This window comes from Lepisma saccharinum, chromosome 9, assembly GCF_977018435.1.
Source record: "Lepisma saccharinum chromosome 9, izLepSacc3.1, whole genome shotgun sequence".
In the NCBI taxonomy this organism is placed as follows: domain Eukaryota; kingdom Metazoa; phylum Arthropoda; class Insecta; order Zygentoma; family Lepismatidae; genus Lepisma; species Lepisma saccharinum.
In genome coordinates this window covers 19,246,001-19,268,432 of record NC_139237.1, presented here as the reverse complement: position 1 = coordinate 19,268,432, position 22,432 = coordinate 19,246,001, and the positions used below count along the sequence as shown (strand labels likewise).

The 22,432-nt window shown below is 35.7% G+C and overlaps 1 protein-coding gene across 1 annotated transcript in view; it reads right to left on the bottom strand.

Annotated features, from left to right (window-relative positions):
- Positions 1-22,432, bottom strand: part of LOC145992595 (pickpocket protein 19-like) — a 1,169,780-nt gene that overhangs the window by 212,413 nt on the left and 934,935 nt on the right. The gene's annotated exons all lie outside the window — the stretch shown is intronic.

The window sequence follows — 22,432 nt, the reverse complement described above, 5'->3', positions numbered from 1 at the left end:
TCTAAACACTCGTTAAAACTAAATAACATAAATATTTATCAATAATTATCTAAATTAGGTATCACTTAAACCACATAATAAATCTTAGAACACTTATTTGGTGTCATCTCGTGGAAAATGATATGACAGTATCGTCATAAGGTTCATCTAATATAGTAAATTTACACATATGAAGAAAGGGTAAGATAAAAATTTAAGGAAGGTCCAAGCAATATATGCTGAGATATTTCACGATATGTGGAGTGTAAATGCTGAACACAGTCATCCCTGCTTTGGTTAATACATGAGAGGGTCGCTAGATAGCAATGGCTCTTCTACATGAAAAACCGAAAACTCAGAAGTTACGTCTTATACGTCTGTTATTTAGATGATAAAATTAATTTGACTGTTAATTAAACATCATTGTTAGATGTTTCGGACCTAAATATAAATAGTCTTATGTTTCTTAAAATATATACAGTGCATTTTGTGTCTTCTTACGTACAAGGACAATTCGGGTAACATTTGAGTTGAATGGATTCCGTAAACTGTACATAAAAATGATGTAAAATAATATTCAGCATATTTCACATTTATGCCTTTACGAAAGGTGATTGTTAAAAAATACTAATGTTCAAAGTATACAGAGGGATCCTTAACACACTTACCAATGTAAATGTTTATATCAAAACCATTCAGTGGAATGCCAGTGAGGCAGTTGACAAAAGTGTTGCACAAAAAATAGTGAAAATACTTGGGTTCCCGCGAGAAAGATGGAACACAAGGTGGTATTTGATTACCGTCCGGAGGTAGGAATTCTTTTGCATTAGCTTTCGTCTGACATATGGATGTTCGTGGTGGATTGAAGACTAAAATTGGTAAACGCTGAAAGTGCCAAGATAATTCAAACACCGTTTTCCACGTTAAACTGTGCAATGTGGCACGCATAATAAAGTGGTAAACCTGAATTGTGGCTGGTAGCCCTCTAAGTAGTTCAAAGGGCGTGTAAAGAGGTCACTAGTGTGGACGTTTTTACGGGCTGATGTGCGGAAGGATGCGATTTCCCAACACTTTCGCTTTTGGCACTTACAAAGTTTACAACTTTTAGTCCTCGATCGTCCTTCAACTGTGAAGCCATGGAGAAGAATTTGATGTACGCCTGAGATATTGCACGTTGGCTGGAAGACTGGAAATATGAGATTCATAGGTATGTAAAGTCACAGTCCTTCAACTCCCCACCACGCCATGGAGGTGAGCTGGGTTTTATCTTCAAATATTGCGTGAGCTCATAATAACGTACACGTTTGGTAGATCTATCTTATTCGCGATTAGTACTTAAAGCGTGCTAGCGAGTGCACTGTGTGTTGCGAGGAAGATCTAGAAACGCTCGTTCTAAACAACTTGGTTTGAAAGCGATGGCAGGCGAGCCATTACTGTGAAAATATGATTTTTCTTGTACTTGAAACTAGTACAGAACACTCTCTAATTTTGGAAATTAACGAAATTGTTATTGAACGTTTCTTACATCCCAGTTTTGATGTGTGGGACAGTGTATTTTTACTTTCAAACTTTCGTCAAGGTCACATGCCCTTATATGGGAATGCTCATAGCCGATTAAAACAATACATGCTAGAGTGTTTCTCTTGTTGCATAGATATGCACAACAGAAGTTGACATTATATTTGTTCGAGTTATAAAACCACTACATTTTGTCACACATATATTTTGAGTTGAAAGAAAAATGTCTTCTTGCAAATGTGAACATTGTAGCCTTAACATTTACCTACATTTGTGAATCATCGTGTTTTTGTTAGTGGAGGTGGTGTTACAAGAACATATCCTCAGGTGAAAATATTCAAGTTGGTACTTTTGAAATTTAAATATGACGTGTTTTTAAGAAGACCAGATACATTTTGCTTCATCTCTTTTTTCAAAAAATAATACAAGAAAATACACACTGCAAGTTGGTGGCAGGACTGTAATGTGTTTATTATAATCAATATGTTCACTAGTATCTCCAAGTACCATTCCATCCCATGAATATACGCAAAGGTTGCTCAGTATAACGTTGCATGTATCCGTGTACTAATTGAGGACTAAAAGTGGTAAACGTTTTAAGTGCCAAAAGCATAAGAACGTTCACACTAAGTAGTGTGTTTGGTACTATTACTGGGACGAGAAATGATGAGCCCCTCTCAGGCAGATTTGGCTACACTTAAAACTAACTCAAGATGTGCATATGAGCTTATTGCTCAAGTGTGGTACTCTGTCTAATCCAAGATTTTTGTAAAAATTCCCTCGGGAATTTCCCGTGAAATGATGAGCCCCCTCAGATTGATTTGCCTACACTTACAAAAGCCACATCTGTGAGATTGTTGTGCATAAGCTTGTCAAAAATATGCCCCTCTTGATATTTTTTTGGCTACACCTAAAACTAAGCCAAGATGCTCAAAAAACCCACACCCACACCCACCCACACAAACACACACACACACACACATACACACACACATGTTTACATCTGGTTTATTTCTCTTGCATCACGTTGTGCAACAATTTATTATCCAATATTATGCAACAAATTATAAGGCAAGAGCTTTTGCATCATGTTGTGCAACAAATTATTACCCAATATTATGCAACAAATTATGATGCAAGAGCTTTTGCATCACATATCAGTTAGTATTGTAAGAGTGGCTGAGGAGTACAGATGTGTTGTTGCAGTGCTCCTCTTATTTTTTTTAAAAAAAAAACACAAAAATATAGCAGATTTGTATAAATTGAATTATAGGTTTGTTTTATTTAATATACAGAATTTTCTAATATATTGAACAAAGGGTTTATATCTGCCCCAGTTTGTTATACATGACACATGGTATTAGGTTAATGTTTTTCTAGGACATGCCTGTGTAGACATGTATTTGTGGTGGCTTAGTGCTTCTGTACTTATTCTATCTTTTTGCATGTAGGCTATCAGCTTTATACAACCTGTCATAGGTTTATTAAGTATAGAGTTTTGATTTGAACCCCAAGAAATTTTATATAAATACCAAAGCCAAAAATATTAACACACACACACACTAAATATACAAAGCACATTGCTGAACCCAACTGATATTTTTTATTAAGCATAGAATTTTGATTTGAATCCCAAGAAATTTTATATAATAAACCAACAACAAAAATGCCATATCAAAAATATTGTAATCAATGCAATAAGAATATATCCAGCCCCAATTGGGCTAAGCACCAAAAAAATTGTAATCCAGACAAATGCAGAACCCTCACAAAAATATGCCCAAAATGCCATACAAAATATAGCATGGAATACTTCACATATAAACATATAGATACTTGTTCTGCACAGTCATCAACATTGCCAAACAAAATTGATTGGAAATATTGGTGTGATTGCTCTGTTTAACAACAAGATTTTTTTTAAAAAATTGTAGAGATCAAAAAGTTGCATTTTGACATGCCTATGAGAAATCACCAAGCCCCGTGTCTCTAGCATCAATAGTTTCAGAGTTATAAGAGAAAACATAATTATTGATTTTTTTTTTCAAAATTTGAGTATGTGTTTCAGTGGGCCATGCCGAGTCACCCCCAGAAATATAAGCGGCCCAGAATCAATTAGTGCTATCACACAGCAAACATGGCCTTCAAAACTGTAGGCCTGATATGTACAGCAGTGAGGATTTTAATCCAGAACTTGTCTGCTGAATATTTCATAGAACAAAAATTTAGGGATGATTGTATTGTTAGAGAACAACTTGAGTGACACATACAATTGTAGGAAACATGTTGTTTAATATGTAGCTCTGTTAGAGTATTTTTTATTTTAGATATATTCAATTTTTTGTATAGTTTTAAATATTCTAGAGATCCTACAGAAGCATTGGATATTCACAGGTTCTGAATCAGAAGCAGATATGCCTAGTCACCAGAAATACAACTGGCCCAAAATTAGGATCAGTGACAGCACACAGAAAAATGCCAGCATAGCTTTTAGAATTGTTGAACTGCACATAACATCCTCTGATTCAGAATCAGCAGAACAACAACAGCAGTTTCTCCGTACCCTATCTTCCCTATAGGGTGGAGGAGAAGTTTGAACTAACTCTTCCTTGTATTATTCCATGCTCAGGTGTATATACAATATTTACCTGCTCAGAAAAGTCACATCCACCAGGTAGGTAAAATTGTGAAGGAGTGAATCTAACCCAAGCCCCGGCTCCGCATTGCAGGTGTACAAAGCTTTCAGGTTAATGGATCCCATGCCATGTTCTTATCTGCTTCAAAGCTGGCCCTATGTTCCCTATGCTAAGGCCTATTCTTATCAGCCACATCGGCATATGATTCTAAGCTAAGGCATTTCTGGAGCAACTCTTATCAGCCATATCTGCTTATGACTCACATCCTGTGAATATACATATATTCCACAATACTTCAAACTGTTTCAAATATACAAGCATATAAATAACTCTACACACAAACATATTACAATTCTTACAACTATACAAGCAGATGTTAGAACTGCTTACAGTTATATGGGCAAAATTACCTACAACTGTACAATTTGCTTGTAACTATACAAATATAGTTGTTAAATTATACAGACAAAACTGCTTAAAATTATACAGTGTTAAGAATCTTCTGTACTCTGCCTTACTAAAATCACAAACAGGCATAAACTGCTTCTGCCCTTACAATTATACAAATATAAGATTGTTAAAACTGCTCTTACAATTCTACAGACAGAACTGCTTAAAATTGTATAGTGTTGAGGATCTTCTGTATTCTGCTTTATAAATACAAATAAAACTGCTCACAATTATACAAGCATGAACTGCTTATAATTATATAGTGTTGATTGTTTTGTTTTATAATTGTATAGATATAAAATTGTTAAAACTGCTCACAATTGTACAGGCATAACTGCTTATAATTATATGTAGTGTTGATAATCAAATGTCTTTTGTCCCTACAATTGTACAGACATAAGATTGTTAAAACTGCTTATAATTGTACAGGCAGAACTGCTAGTTAATAATTTAATACTTCTTACAATTGTATGTTTTAACAATTGTATAATATACAAGAATCTGAAACTACCTAGAATCAATTTATTGATCTTATAAAACACACAGGATTTCAAGCTAAGTGCATGCTTTTAATCTAATATAATACATCCAGAAACATCTAGATAGGCTTTTAGATTAAGTGTCTGCATATTGATTGTTCAGAAACATGTATTCCTTTTCCCTTCTTTAGAGTTCTCAAAACATAATCTGCCTGCTGCATAATTTAAGTCTATCACAGAGTAACATAACCTACCTGCTGTGTAATTTGAGTCTATATATGTACACCACTACCTATATTAATTATTTCTTAATACAAATTTGTATGTTTGTGTGATTAAGATTTTGGGTTTGGCATGGGCTACAGAGTAACATAACCTGTCTGCTGCATAATTTGAGTCTATATGTTTACACCTCTGTTGATGTCAATCCCAAAACAGGATATTCTTAATACAACCCTACAGTTTTGAAGGCTATGCTTATGTAGGCCGCTTATATTTCTGGGGGTGACTCAGCATGGCCCACTGAAAAACATACTCAAATTTTGAAAAAAAAATCAATAATTTTGTTGCTCTTATAACTCTGAAACTATTGATGCTAGAGACACGGGGCTTGGTGATTTCTCATAGGCATGTCAAAATGCAACTTTTTGATCTCTACAATTTTTCAAAGAAATCTTGTTGTTCTCTAGATCCTGAATAACTTGCCTATTTTTCAAGATAGAGGCATGGGAGTTGTGTATTTCAACTCTGCATGATGTTTAGAAGTTTTGTAAAAAAAATCGATATTTTTTTTGATTTTGTGATTTCTCAAAAACTACAAGTGCTGGAGACCTGGAATCTTTTCAGGTGGATTCTGTGCATGATTCTCTATGTTTTAGGTCTCTATATTTTTTTTGATAGATGCAATATTTAAGCTGCAAATGTCCAATTTATGTTTGTTCTATAAATATAATTTTATGGAAAGTGCAGTATTAACAGTATTTTGAGAACTATGCATTCTGTGCCACTCCAGCAGGAAGATATCAACTTGTGGTGCCCTACTGAACAACATACTGAAAATTTGTTGAATTTTGATTATCTCAGAAACTATAAGTGATGGGAACTTGTAATCTTTATACAGGGTGTTTCTAAAGGTCGTTTACAACGCTTGGGGGGTGATTCCTCACACGAAAACAAGCAAGTAGTGTGAGTAACATTTTTACGACTGAGGCTTCGTTTCCGATATAGGAGCCTCGCAAAAGGTGACAAAGTGAACGTCACACTTAACTAGGACGAATACTATCACAGATAGAGAGGCGGTTCCAAGGGAATCATAAAGGAATCGTATGTGCTCAGTCCGGAAGTCACTATGAAGAGTTCACTGCACGCATGCGCAATGGAGTCCTCAAAGGAATTGGGGATTTCCAGCAAGAACAATGCATGGAAAGGGTATGTAACGCAGCAAGAAGGACCGTGACAATGAGAAATGCGTTAAAGACAACACATTCCGACCTCAAACATCAAAACATGAGCACGGAACACAAAATCCGAAAAGTTGAGCACGGTTGCATACCCCAGTTACACGCGAGGAATGAACGAATCATGTCATGTGACATACGAGAGACACATTACTCCACCAGGAGGAGGAAAAGAAAAACACAACATTAGATGATTGCGACAACGTGTATTTTTACACGCGACTAATACGTAATACCCCATCCCCACACGCACAACAAACAACAAATGGTACAATGTCTTACGCACAGACACTGTACACCAACTGAAGATGTCACTTTCACCACACAAAGGGGGTGGGGAGCAATGCCAAGAGTGTTCTCACTGGGATTTGCCGAGGGCGATAATCACAGCCGGTTTTCAAAATGTCTGTCGTTCACTTCTACGCAGAGATGACAGCGACGAATCAAGGATTGTCGAGTACGAGCAAACAAGCCAGGTGCATCTGCTACCGTCGCGGCGGCGACGTTGATGAGAGCAACGAGATCCTCAGCTGATGTGACAGGTGTGTCGTATACGAGGGTTTTCATTTCTCCCCAGAAGAAAAATCGAGAGGGTTGAGATCTGGTGACCTCGGTGGGCAAGGCAAAGGCTCATTCCTACCAATGAACCTATTGCGAAACACATCATGCAGGAAATGTGTTACATTACGATCGAAATGAGCTGGTGCCCCATCGTGTTGGTACCACATTTCTTGCCGCAGTGGCAAAGGTACGGTCTCCAACAGTTTCGGCAGAACCTCACTAAGAAATGCCTGATACGTGCGACCATTCAGGCGAACAGGGAGAATGTATGGTCCAATTAAATGATCATGTACTATCCCGCATCACACATTCACTGAAAACTTGTGCTGGTGATGGGCCACAAAAAGTGCATGTGGGTTGTCAAAGTCCCAGACATGACTGTTTCTTCTAATGAAGACATCCATCCCGGTGAAAATGGCTTCATCTGTCCACAATACCTTTGCCCCGAAGTGAGGGTTTGTGTCCAGCTTATGCACGAGGTAACAGTTCTTGTACTTTCTGCAGTTTAAAAGGGTGCATTCCTTCCTCTGACAACACTCGCCAAACATTCACATGAGACGTGTCTCGTGCCCGAGCGAGTGCCAGAATGTTCTGCTACCGCTGTTAACACATCTTCTGCAAACTGACGTGTGCGTACACTTCGGGGTCTTCCAACTTGTTGCCGCGGTGGTAACACTGACCCTGTTTCACGCAGTCGACTGCCCACTACCTGAAAGAAGGCGTGAGACGGTAAACGTCTATGTGGAAAGCGTTCTCCATAAAGACGCCTCGCCTCACGGCTATTACCACGTGCCTCCCCATACATAAGATGCATGTCTGCTAGCTGCTGGGTCGTATACGCAGCAATCTGCGTAATATGGAGCTGTAACTACAAAGTATCGTTTTTGTTTAACACTGACACACTGCACAAATTGGCCGTATCACCGTACGAACATCACAGACCAATTGTTGCGATATTTGACTTGCCCACCCCACCACGTCAACTTCTTTCAATACAACATACTAGTACTTTTCAATGCGTATGACAACCTAGAGCGAACTGCTGATCATATCCCAGCACCTGCAACACGTCTGGGACGACTGAAAGTGGCATCTTCAGTTGGTGTACAGTGTCTGTGCGTAAGACATTGTACCATTTGTTGTTTGTTGTGCGTGTGGGGAAGGGGTATTACGTAGTTGTCGCGTGTAAAAATACACGTTGTCGCAATCATCTGATATTCTGTTTTTCTTTCCCTCCTCCTGGTGGAGTAATGTGTCTCTCGTATGTCACATGACATGATTCGTTCATTCCTCGCGTGTAACTGGGGTATGCAACCGTGCTCAACTTTTCGGATTTTGTGTTCCGTGCTCATGTTTTGATGTTTGAGGTCGGAATGTGTTGTCTTTAACGCATTTCTCATTGTCACGGTCCTTCTTGCTGCGTTACATACCCTTTCCATGCATTGTTCTTGCTGGAAATCCCCAATTCCTTTGAGGACTCCATTGCGCATGCGTGCAGTGAACTCTTCATAGTGACTTCCGGACTGAGCACATACGATTCCTTTATGATTCCCTTGGAACCGCCTCTCTATCTGTGATAGTATTCGTCCCAGTTAAGTGTGACGTTCACTTTGTCACCTTTTGCGAGGCTCCTATATCGGAAACGAAACCTCAGTCGTAAAAATGTTACTCACACTTTTTGCTTGTTTTCGTGTGAGGAATCATCTCCCAAGCGTTGTAAACGACCTTTAGAAACACCCTGTATATGTAATGTGCATGCAATTGTCTTCTATTCTACATATAAACTTGAATAACTCAGAAATGATGCATGTTACAGGTCCGGGGGTCTGATATATGTACTCTACAGGCTGTTATGCATGTTTTTGAAAAAAATCGATATTTTTTTTTGAATTTGATTATCTCAGAAACTATGAGTGCTGGAGACCTGGAATCTTTTCAGATGTTATGCATATAAAATTCTCTATGTTTTGTGTCTCTACAATTTTTTCAAAAAAACTTGTAATTTTGCCTATAAACTTGAAAAACTCAGAAATGATGCATGTTACAGGTCCGGGGGTCTGATATTTGTACTCTACAGGCTGTTGTGCATGTTTTTAAAAAAATCGATATTTTTTTGAATTTGATTATCTCAGAAACTATGAGTGGTAAAGACCTGGAATCTTTTCAGATGTTATGCATATACAATTATCTATGTTTTGTGTCTACAATTTTTTGTTAATTTTTATACAGACAGGTGTCATTACTACTGCATGTTAAGATGGTTTGATAGTCACTGGTTCAACAATTGCTATGAATTGTTTGGGGAGTACATGATGCACATGATTGCATGTCAGAGTTTAAATTGGAAGCATTTTAAATTTTTAAATAAACTTATTAACATGAGACTGGTGCATAGTGATATTGAATTCATAACCACAGATCAGGGAAATTTGTATAGTAAGGTGGATTTTGATCCTGACAGGGTTGAGTACTCAAAGCACACATATTTGAATAAGCTTGTTATGTATTTCCTGAGGCAGAAATTTAGGAATTGTAACCATGATTGTGTTGCTCTGTCACTGGAGGAGAACAACCTGTGTGATACATGCAACTGTGGTAAACAATTATCCTGTCTGCCTCTGCAATAAAACATACAGAGCAAAAATAATTAAATTTGAAAAGCCAATCAACATCATGTATTTCAGGCACAAACGTCTGGCAGTGGGCAGCAGGAGCATCATCAGCCTAGGGTTGAGGTGATCAAGCTAAATATTCAACATGTTCTTAAAAAATTGCAATATTGTATTTTTAAGTGTGTTGTTGTCTTGGAAGGCTAGGGCTTATCAACATGCCTGAAACACAGAACAATTGTGATAATTATCATCTAGTCATGCACATGTTCCTATTAGACAGATTTATTGCTAGTTAATTGTATATACAGAACGTTCACACTGCAGCAAGTTATGCAATTATGTTTTTTGACAGAAGAAACCTTTCCAAATACATAAAATCTGAGTCACTTTTGGATAATTTTAGACTTGTGTTCCATGGATTGTCAGAGTATGATTTGTTTGCTGTGAGAAATAAAACTGAGTTCAGATGGGTGCTCAACAGTGAGCACAGTTTTAGATACCTGAGCCTGGGATGTATCAGCCAGAGTGAAAAAATGGTGTATTTCATACAGAGGAGAATTGTTGGATTCTTTGTCAGTTACAATGATTCCTACAAGAACAATTACTGGTTTACAAACACAAATATTGTAGTACTGTACAATTTTCATATGTCTTTTGATCAGACTGCAAACTGGAAACATTTTAATTATAACATGTACCTAAGCTATTTTGATGAATTTGATTTTATAACTACAAACACAGGCATGGTGTATAGAGGGTGTGATTTTGTCCGCACAGGAAATTTCCACAATAGAGGTATTATAGATTTGAATGAGATTATGATGTATCTGTTGGATCAAAAATCCAAAAATTGTAGTGCTGATTATTCTATGAAAACTGTTGTGTGTAAAGATTGCAACTGTGCATATAGATCTTAGATATATTATGCATGCACCATGTCATTCTTTGAGAGAAGAGACATTGCAAGATGTATTATATCTGAATCTCTTGTTGAGGGTTTCAGAATTAGATTCTCAACACTGTCAGAGCATGATGTGTTTGCCATCAACAATGAAACAGAGTTTCAGTGGGCACTTGACAGCACACAATGTTTCAAATATCTTAACCTAAGAATGATTAGGGGGTTTCAGTGTAATGTGTATAATACCTATAGAAGAATTGTAGGATTTTTTGTTGTTTTCTATTATTACAGCAATTTTTCCTATTATGGGCACTGGTTCACAAATTATACAAAGCTAAGGGGATTCTATGATTTTGAGATCCTTCCTAATCAGAGCTCAAACTGGAAGCATTTCAGATCTTTGCAGCTATATCTGGACAGGTTCCATAGGTCAGAATTTGTTACAACAGACAGTGGGATGCTGTATAGTGGTGCAGATTTCAATCATCACCTGCAATCTTTTGATGCATACAATTCTCAGATAATGAACACAAATGATGTTATCATGTATCTTCTTCAGCAAAAATTTAAAAATTGCAGCATTGGGTGCTTTAATAGGATAATAAAATCATGGAATGTATTTACAGAGTGTGAGTGCGGGAAACCACTAAGCTGCATGCCTCTGCTGTTGAGATATCCCAGCCTAACATGTAATATTGTTTGCAGGTTGATTCAAGATGCAAACATTTTTTGAAAGAAGGAATATTTCCAGATACATCAAATCCAAATCTCTTGTTCCTGAATTTAAATTAAGATTCTCAAAATTGTAAAGTGTATTGTGTGCTCCATAATGCTTACATAATTTGTGGAGAGGCACTTTATAGCCTGTTTCTGGTGCACAGGGTCTAGCTCCTGGTCTAGAAAAATACAAAATTTGGCCTTGCAATCTAAGTTATACAGAGCAATCACGCCAATATGTCCTATCAATTTTGTTTGGCAATGTTGTTGACTGTGCAGAACAAGTATCTATATGTTTATATGTGAAGTATTCCATGCTATATTTTGTATGGCATTTTGGGCATATTTTTGTGAGAGTTCTGCATTTGTCTGGATTACAATTTTTTTGGTGCTTAGCCCAATTGGGGCTGGATATATTCTTATTGCATTGATTACAATATTTTTTATTTGGCATTTTTGTTGTTGGCTTATTATATAAAATTTCTTGGGATTCAAATCAAAATTCTATGCTTAATAAAAAATATCAGTTGGGTTCAGCAGTGTGCTTTGTATATTTAGTGTGTGTGTGTGTGTATGTGTGTTAATATTTTTGGCTTTGGTATTTATATAAAATTTCTTGGGGTTCAAATCAAAACTCTATACTTAATAAACCTATGACAGGTTGTATAAAGCTGATAGCCTACATGCACAAAGATAGAATAAGTACAGAAGCACTAAGCCACCACAAATACATGTCTACACAGGCATGTCCTAGAAAAACAATAACCTAATACCATGTGTCATGTATAACAAACTGGGGCAGATATAAACCCTTTGTTCAATATATTAGAAAATTCTGTATATTAAATAAAACAAACCTATAATTCAATTTATACAAATCTGCTATATTTTTGTGTTTTTTTTAAAAAAAAATAAGAGGAGCACTGCAACAACACATCTGTACTCCTCAGCCACTCTTACAATACTAACTGATATGTGATGCAAAAGCTCTTGCATCATAATTTGTTGCATAATATTGGGTAATAATTTGTTGCACAACATGATGCAAAAGCTCTTGCATCATAATTTGTTGCATAATATTGGATAATAATTTGTTGCACAACATGATGCAAGAGAAATAAACCAGATGTAAACATGTGTGTGTGTATGTGTGTGTGTGTGTGTGTGTGTGTGGGTGTGGGTGGGTGTGGGTTTTATGAGCATCTTGGCTTAGTTTTAGGTGTAGCCAAAAAAAATATCAAGAGGGGCATATTTTTGACAAGCTTATGGACAACAATCTCACAGATGTGGCTTTTGTAAGTGTAGGCAAATCAATCTGAGGGGGCTCATCATTTCACGGGAAATTCCCGAGGGCATTTTTACAAAAATCTTGGGTTAGACAGAGTACCACACTTGAGCAATAAGCTCATATGCACATCTTGAGTTAGTTTTAAGTGTAGCCAAATCTGCTTGAGAGGGGCTCATCATTTCTCGTCCCAGTAATAGTACCAAACACACTACTACACTAGTTACCTCTTTAAACGACCTTTGAACTACTTAGAGGGCTAGCAGCCACTTTTCACGTGTACCACATTATTAAGCATGGCACATTAACGTGGAAAACGATGTTTGAATTATTCTGGCACTTACAGCGTTTACCAATTTTAATCTTCAGTTATTGTTTTTTTCTTCCAGGAGTGGAAATTCTGGGTGTGTACTGGTGATGATAACTGCCGTTGTTAAGGTTATAGAACAAAGTTGCTATTCAACTTAAAGACGAAAGAGGGAAATTGAAACATTGTTGACCAACTTTTTGCTCTCTTATGAAATCAGTACTTTTAGAGCATTATTGCATTAAGATCAGTATAAAGTAAGTAATAAAAATCAGATCCGTCTATTAATTTGCATGTACGAAGGGCATATCATGAAAATTAAGGATGAGTTAAATTTCTGAAATGTTGTGATATATATACGAGGTTGGTCCAGAAAGCGTATCACAGTACTACAGGTTAATTATACAAGATATTTGTGTGTGGTAATTTACACACTGAAGTTGAATTACATTGATATGACATAGAAAATTGCATTTTTCAAATTTGAATTTATTTTACTTTATTTTATATTATTTTCTTAGATATTCCATATAGTTGTTGGTAATTAGTAAATTTGTCTTCTGTAGCTTTCCAATCCGCGCTTTCACCGTTCCGAGTGGGATACGCTAAAGGCCGTTCGGGTATTTTGGGAATTTTGGGACAAGTACTGAGGCCTTTCGTGACGCCTTTGTGTAAGGGACATCCGCCCATCTCATGTACCGTCTCAATGACTCTCAGAATTAAATTAGCACATCAAGCAAGTACTTTCACTTAAATTTCATTATGTTATTATATATGAAATATACTAATGTCAATAGGAAACTAAGTTAAGAATTAACCGATAACGTAAAACTTAACGTAAGATACGTTTTATCCCTAAAATTACTGAAAGGTATTTTAAATTACCAGCGTTCTAGAACTCACGTTCTGGACACACAGTTTTTTTTTTCTAAATCCTTGTGGTACTTCTGCGTACAATACTTACGTATGTTCTCTTTCGGTCCTTGCTTTTGTGTTTTGCCTGACAACATAATTTTTCAAGGAAAACTTTCTATGTGGATTTGAATTAATATTAAGCATGGAAACTGTTCCATTATTTCTCATTGGTTCTGCATGTAATATGTGCAAAGCATGTAATATTTTCTCAAGATATTATCTAAATTAGGCCTAAATTTCAGTTTGGTATTTACAAGTACCGTCAGGCGTCTGGAGCATAATGCATTTGTATTTGTGTACAGTGGCGTACCCAGGATTATTTTCGGAATGGTAGGGGTGATGTATACTTCCTTTGGGAGACAGTCATTATATAGCCATCTTTTTTTTCCTTGCTTTTCGTTATTTCTTCTTTTTTTGGCAATATTGTACCAAAGAGGGGTGTCATGACCAACACAAACCCTTCTTGGGCACTCCACTGTTTGTGTATATTAGTGCAAAAGCCATAATTTCACTGCAAGAGAGGACAAATTACGTTGGAGGAACATAGTGGATACAGGTAAATCGCAAATTTACATAATATGCTTCTAACACATATGTACGTAATATGTATAATTTATGTAGCATGTCCATATTTACTTTAGAAAATTCACAATGGTTCTCCATTTTGTTTTTGAGAACAATGACAAACAAAATATTTGGTGACAAAGATGTATGACAAATTTTTAAGGATATTCTATCAGATTTAGATAAATCTGAATGAAGATTTAATTTAACAGTGAACAAATTTACAACCAAGTATGTGAGATTTATAGTTTGGTGTAATGACAAATCAACACGCATAGTGGCCAGGCGGTATACTTCTTAGTACAAAAAAATTACAATTAAATTATAAACAAAATATGTCGGATCATTTTGATACATATCCTCTACCTGTAGAAGTTCTGGTCAAACAAAAAATATTCATGTCTCCGCATATCTCATATCATAATTCAATGCAAAAAGGGTTATACTCGGACATATGTCATGGGAAGGCGAAGTAACTCCAAAAGTGAAATGGAAGCAATTGTGAAAATGAGCATACTGGCGCAATCGAGTAAACGACAACAAAAAAATCCTGATGGACAGAACCTAGCTTACAACTACGGTGTTGCTCATTCTGCTGGAAACAAGGAAGAACTGACACGGTATCTCTTCAACTCATCATAAAACTGCACATCGTGAAAATGATAAGTGACAGGAATTTTTGGAAACAAGGATAGTGAATATTTATTGTCCTCATAGGAAATACTACGCGCAATTACACTGTGACGAGGTGTGCTTTTGCAGCGAAGCGTCTGGAGTGACTTTATCACACGCTTCGTCCGTGCTGTCATCATCGTTGTCGCCGAGAGTAATTCTCTATCCTCTGACGCCACCGAGTCCAGGAATCCAGAGGACTGCCCCTTGAGCCTGATCAGGTATGTGGCTCTGACCATTCGCCGGCCTTACCTCTCTCTCTGCCAAGCAAAGGAAGGCTACACAAGATCCTAGACACGACCCTGTACATCTTTCCTGTTACATCCTACGTTACAACACCGAAAGTTCGTTCAAAACGATCATATACATAGCGTGAGTCACCTAAAATTACCACAGGAAATATTTCGTGAATAATAAAAAAAATATTTAAACACTACTTTCACAGACTTAAAGTTATGGTAGGGGCTCATGAAATTAGTGGATACATCATGTTCAACTACGAGAGGAAGTATACTATTCAACTTAAGTTTCTTACATGGAAACCCCACATTATTTCTTGTGCAATTGAAAGTAGGAAAAATACATTAAGAAAGGCGTTTGTTACTTTGTAACAATAAGATTTTCTCAAAGTGATAAACTGTAACTTGAAGTTGACTTTTGAAACAAATGTTTCACAAGTTGATTCCTGTGTCGTATCAAACATGTCCCTCTTTTAACGTAATTTGCGTATCGTAACAAACATATTTCCCATTTTAACTGTAAATTGGTGAAGTCAAAGAGGAAACATCTTTGTTACAACACACGAATTACTTAGAAAGAGGGAAATGTTGGTTTCGATATTTTCAATTGCACTAAGAACAATATTGAGTTTCTTTGTAGAGAAATGTAAATTTATGTTGAAAATCATACTACCTTACGTAGGTGAACCTGCTACATCGACTAATTTCATGAGTTACCTCATAATTTTATGTCTGTGATAGTAGTTTTTCGATATTTATTATTGTTCACGAAATATTTCCGGTCGTAATTTTAGGTGCCTCACTTTGTGTGTGTATACAATATATATATATATATATATATATATATATATATATATATATATATATAGATATGCAAGTAAATCATGTTAGTGTAGAGTGTATCGTTACTCAACTTTGAACTTTGCTATTGTTATTATTTCCTTTTAGACACTTGTGCAACATTCAACCATGCAGGTCTCCCGTCATAATTTATGCACTTGCTGGAATATATTATATTTAACTTTTTTGCAATTGCGTTACTAATCCACCTGCTGTTCTTCTTCTTGTCGACTGCTGACATGCAGTAATGTTGCACAGATTTCCGAGGTTTCAAATCTATTGGTAAAGTAATCCTCTAGTTAGAATCATCTTCCATTGGACCATTCTAAAATATATGGCAGGCCGAGCAAGCCACCTAAACCCCGGTTATCTATAATGAAGTAATTATCCTGAAAGTAAGAGCCTAAAGATAATAAGAATGGAAGTTTGCGATTGGTTAGCTGTTTTGAGAAGCGTGGTTCTGCTAGCTGTGTAGCTGAATGATAGAAAAATAGGGGATGCTGGAGGCAACGGTAAATGAATGTAATAACTTCGAGCTTAGCCCAGTTTCTCATCAATGGCTAATACATTCAGCAGTTGATCTCCTAAAAGTGTCATCATGCAATGGATCACCAAGTACATCTAATATTTATGTTCAGCAAAAATATTTCGTCTGAAAAGCAATCAAGGTCACTAATTGGAAGTGAAAGTTTCTAAATTAAGCATATATATGAATTGGAGTATTGTAATAGTGAATCGAAAACTAATCATACTTTAAGACTAACTAGTGAAATTATTATCAGATTATTGTTGATAAGGAATTCATCAGTACTTAAAAATTTCCTGTGGTACATATAGGAAAACAAATCTACTTTGCAGCACTCATGGATAACAAATAGAGGTTAGACTCCTATAGAAATTTGAAACATCGAATGAATGGTAAACAAACAGCATTCCATTCTACAAATGGCCGATTGTGTTAGTGTTTGCTTTAACTGCGTACATTTCCTCATTTTATCAAATGTGACTTGGTATGTTGGAAGGGCTCACTTTTGGACATTGAGTCACCAGTACCGATTGCATGTTTCAATGAAAGTTCGAGAGTCTGTTGATACATGATACTGATCACATCACCTAAAGTACAGATCGATAGAGATTGTTTGGAACGATAACAACATCACCATTTCAACACATCTATGTGTTATACATAAATATATATTAAGGGACAAGTATCGATGGAAACCTCTCCCGAGTCTACTCACAATTCTACTCCTTGGACAATGTTATACTGTTGAATAAAAGTTAATGAAAAAATTAATGAAGCTGTTCTTTTATCAATTCCTTCAGTGATATTAGTAGATGGGTCGTATTATATCCCGCTGATTCAGCAGGAATATGACACATCCAGTGATATGTTAGATCCGGTGATATTATCGACGTCCGTGATATATCGTTGACTCAGCAGACAATTAACGTCCTGTTGATTTTGAGGACGACTGGGGAAGAGTCCAGTGGCTTTGTGGACTGAAGGGGGCGGGGAGTAATTGACCCATGACGTTATTTCTCGGTGTATGCTAACCTAACACGGACATTGAAGAAAATTACATTGCATACCAAATGGTCCAGCAATGGTCGCTCTACCATTTTTCTAAAAGAAATCATTTTTTAGTTGTTCTAACTCCTTTGTAAAGGTAGTTCAAACGAGGCATTGATCTTTTTTAATTTCGTTTAAAAATGGCGGCCATTTCTGTTTCATGACTTGCGGAATCTTTCGCCTTCGCAGGCAGTTGCGACGATTATGATAACCCAGCTAAGACAATGAATGAAAGCTAGGTAAAAAACATTATTTTTAGTATATTCCAAGCTACATTTTTATATGCTGTTTTTTATTTACCATCTCTAATACAAGTGGCTGAAATGTGGAGCCAAAATTGATGTTCAAGTGTGAAGACAAATTAATGTCTAGAATTGTATTAGCACAGCAACAATGTAATACCAAAGCTATATTTATTTAGATGAAATATAAACATCCAAAGTATTAGCAGAAAATATTTGAGTTCTCTTACTGGTTTCCTCATTCAGTTATAAGCTCTATGTAAGAGCTTGTTTTTCATATTTTTTAAAAACTTTGGGCTGCAATGTCTCTGGTGGGAGACCTAATAAAATTAGGATATTTACAGTATAAAATGAAGAGTACTCAATGAGAAGCACCTGAAAAAAATCAACATTTATATTGCATGGATAACGAAGATATAAACAGAGTGAAGTTGTACAAAGACAGGTAAGTTTACGTTATTAGTTTCAAATAAAATATTTACCTTTAATGCATGATCATGCAATTAAAATTATTGTATTTATTAATTACATTATACGAATGTTATAGTAATTCAGTTAATAGCAATAAGAAGTGTGTGAGACAGTGTGTGATAAATATTTTCTGCCAAAATTTTGGATATATATTACTTTGATATTACATTGTTTCCCTTCTAAAAAAAGGCCTCCGCCATAGCACAGTGGTAGTGTGTTTGCCTTGTAATCAAGGGGTCCTGGGTTTGATACCCGGTGAAGGCACAAGTGGTTCGGATCCAACTTTAAACTGTAGGTCCAGTCCCGAGACATAGAACGTAGCTTGGAATATAATGAAAAGAATGTCTTTCTTAAACGAGCTTTCTATCATTTTCTTAGCTCAGTTATCATAATCACCGCAATGGTCTGCAAAAGCTATAAATTCCACAAGTCATGAAGAAAATGAATACGATTCCTAAAATAAGTCAATTGAAATGAAAACAATGTATCTTTTGAACTACCCTTGCATAGGGGTTACAACAAGAAGAAAGTTTTTTTTTAAAATATTATTATTTTTTTAGGAAAATGGTCAAGCCACCAGGGCTAGGTCATTCTTCAACGTCCAAGAAACGTAACATTTTTATTACAAGGAGTATAAAGCATAACTTTAATTCTTTTGTGGAGTAAGAGCACTTATTTTCAATTATTTCAACTTCAAAAACTTTTGGTTCTATCATGTCCACATGCTGAAAATTCGGAATTTCGAAATCTAGTTTTCCACAACAAAAACCAGGCTACAAGTCCATTATTAGTATTGTTTTAGGCTTTTATAAAATTTTGTGAATGCTGATGTATTTTTTTCTGTAATTCCTCGTTGTTGCAAACTATAAGAGTTTTCTGATCATTGGTTAAGTGGAAGGAAAATAATATGTAAGCAATGTTATTTTGTGTGGAGAGTATCAAGGGTGAGAGAGAGCACAAATTAAATGACATTTCGAAGTGATGTAAAATGAAAACCGTTTGAGATAGAGTAAAAAAAGGGGATTTCTTTGAACCATAAGAGAAGGGTATACACCAAATGTTAGATGATGTGTGACAAAATGGTTGATTGTTGCGTTTATTTGATGTGAAATAACCCTCTCGTCATTTATTTCAACGATGTTGATACGATTGTTTTTTGTTATTTTCGCGATAAATTTAAAAACTGCATTTTTTCCATTACGGGCTATGTTCACTAATGATGAAGTTGACTTGACTTTTTAATAACCCTGTATATCCAAGATTTGGAAAAGTACATATCAGCTCCATGCAAATTAATTCAAACAACATTGTGAATATATTTAATTCGTATGGTACTTTTACTATTGAATTACAGTGATGTGTTTCATAAAAAATGATATCATGCATTAATTAGCATACTGTAAAAGGTAAAGGTTAAGTGTTCCCCTGTGCTTAGCACACGCCATGATGGCGTATTAGGGGTCCGGGGGTAACGCCCCACACTTTCTTGATCCGGTCGTGAGTGGAGGGGTGATGTGGTCAGCACCACGCCCCTAACCGCCTTTAATTGCCAGGGTTTCCCCCATGTACCCATGTCATTCCAGGCTGGGTGGACGCCGGGGCCGCTTCCAACGTTAGAAAAGTTCCCGGATTTGAACCGGCCGGGGATCGATCACAGTGATCCAGAATGCCAAATAAATGCAAAAATAGAAATTACCCATTTTTCGTAAGGAGATAAAACATGAACACTTCTCCAAAGAACTCAATGGCTAATGAAACTGTCATACTTTTTTCGAACATTTGTTCTTGTTTTCGGTTTTCTAAATGGCGGGTCGTGAATATAGAATTTTCGGATTATACATACTAAATATTTTTAAGACTTGTTCTAGCAATATTTTTTTCACCGGACAATAACAACATTGTGCTAGGTAGACTCACAGCTCCTCAGTAATGCACAGAAAAATAACACATGTTTCAAGTAAAACAAAATATAACGCTCTCATTTTTGACTTGAATATACATAAGTTATATTGAATTAACATATCATTCGTCGCTCTATCCGGCCATGATTTCAAAAGAAAAAGATACTTTAAAGTATTGTCAAAAAGTTACGGGAGAAAACTTCTACTTTTGACAAATTTTGCTTCTTTGTTAACGTAGGCTCTTCTGATAATGAGTCTGCTTGCAACCCTGAATCAAAATTGAACACATGCGGGTATGTGCTGTTGAGCAAGAGGTCTCCAATTTCGCTACTTACTATGTGTAGCAGTAATGTAGTGAAACAGCAATTTTTCCCTCTCAACAACACCCTTCATAAAAATTTTCCCAAACATAAAAATCTTAAAATGTGAGCATGTTTAAATACGAAACGGAGGAGGGCGCGTCTTGTGAAATTTACACAGGAAGTGTTTCTACGGCCCTCTGAGGGGAACTATCGAAGTCCAATAGCTGATTCAAGGTCATGACATTCAGAATGCTACACGTGAAAGGTACTGAGAGAAGTCGAATCAGTAAGTTATTGGTAAAGATTAAAAACAATATTCCAAAATCGCTTGGGTCATTTGTGCCCACTTATGTCTCCTTACGGGTTAATGGTGGCGGTGTCCACAAAACATCATTCATGAAAAATTTCAAGAAGATAAGAATGGTTTCATTAAGAATTTGTTTCATTCTTGTTAGATTCTATAAATGTTGTAATATCGTTGAAGATTGTGTTAACAACTTTCGCGTTGATGTGTTGCGGTTCTGCAGCAAAGTCCCTAATTTAAGGATATTAAAATTGTCCCAGAATACAAGGTATTTTTTTTTTAAAAAAAAATATAGTAGTTGCCTTTAAAAATTGTGGGGTGTTTGTACTTGCTTTTTCTTCTAATCTATATATAAATTGAAAGCAATAAACTGAAGTACTACGCCGGGAAAATACGTGTGAGGAACTGACATTTGAAAGCAATGCACATTTACAGGAAGCAGGATAAGGAAATTCGTTGGAACTAGTGAATATATTTTATTTAATGCCTTAAAATACATTAATTTTTCTTGAAAGTGATATGATGGGAAGTTTTTGTTTTCCTTCTGTTAAAAATGTATTGTGAACAAATTAGTTTCTAACTATACTTTTCGCAATATGTAATATTATTATTAGTATTAATAATATTACTACTAATATTAATATCGTCATTTATTATAATTCTTGTTATTTAATCTATTTATGGTAATGTATTTCAGTCACCCAAGTGTATTGTTTAGTATTTTAATGGCCACAGGTATATATTGATGTAGGTCAAAATTATTCTGTGGAACAAAAGTGTCAATTTTTCTTTAACAATTATAATCTTACCCACGATTACAAGTTGAGGTTATGAGTTACAGAATGGTGGACCCTCTTGTAGAGCTTTGTTAATTTTTTTGAATTTTTATAACCTTCATTCTGTAATCGATATTAATAATCGCCTCGATAGAAATTTGGATCTTATTCTTACTAACATTCCAAAGAATGTGAATATATGTAGGTAGGAAATGCCACTTGTAAAAGAAGATAACCATCATCCTTTCATATAACTATAACTATAAGGGAATCTACTGATGTAATAACAAATGAAGCTTATTATTCGTACAATTTTAAAAAAGCCAATTTCATGCAGATGTATCATTTGCTTGGAGTGGTAGATTGGTCTGTATTAGATTATATGACTGATGTCAATCAGGCGGTTAATTTTTTTTGTAATAGAGTTCATGAAGTATTTCTCGCCACAGTCCCAAAAAGAAGACGAATGACAACAAATAAATACCCATGTTGGTTTAATAATGATATCATTAAATTGATAAAGTTAAAAGAGTATTACAGAAAAAAATATAAAATTTAGAATAGAATTTAAGTCATTCTTTCGGCAAACTAGAAGGCAGGTAAAAACAATGATAAGTAGTGCCCATTACAACTACATAAAGGAATTGGAAAGCAATTTGAAATCAAATACTAAAGAGTTTTGGAGTTTTATTAGAAATAAGAAAAGTAATAATGGTGCTTGTAACAGCACA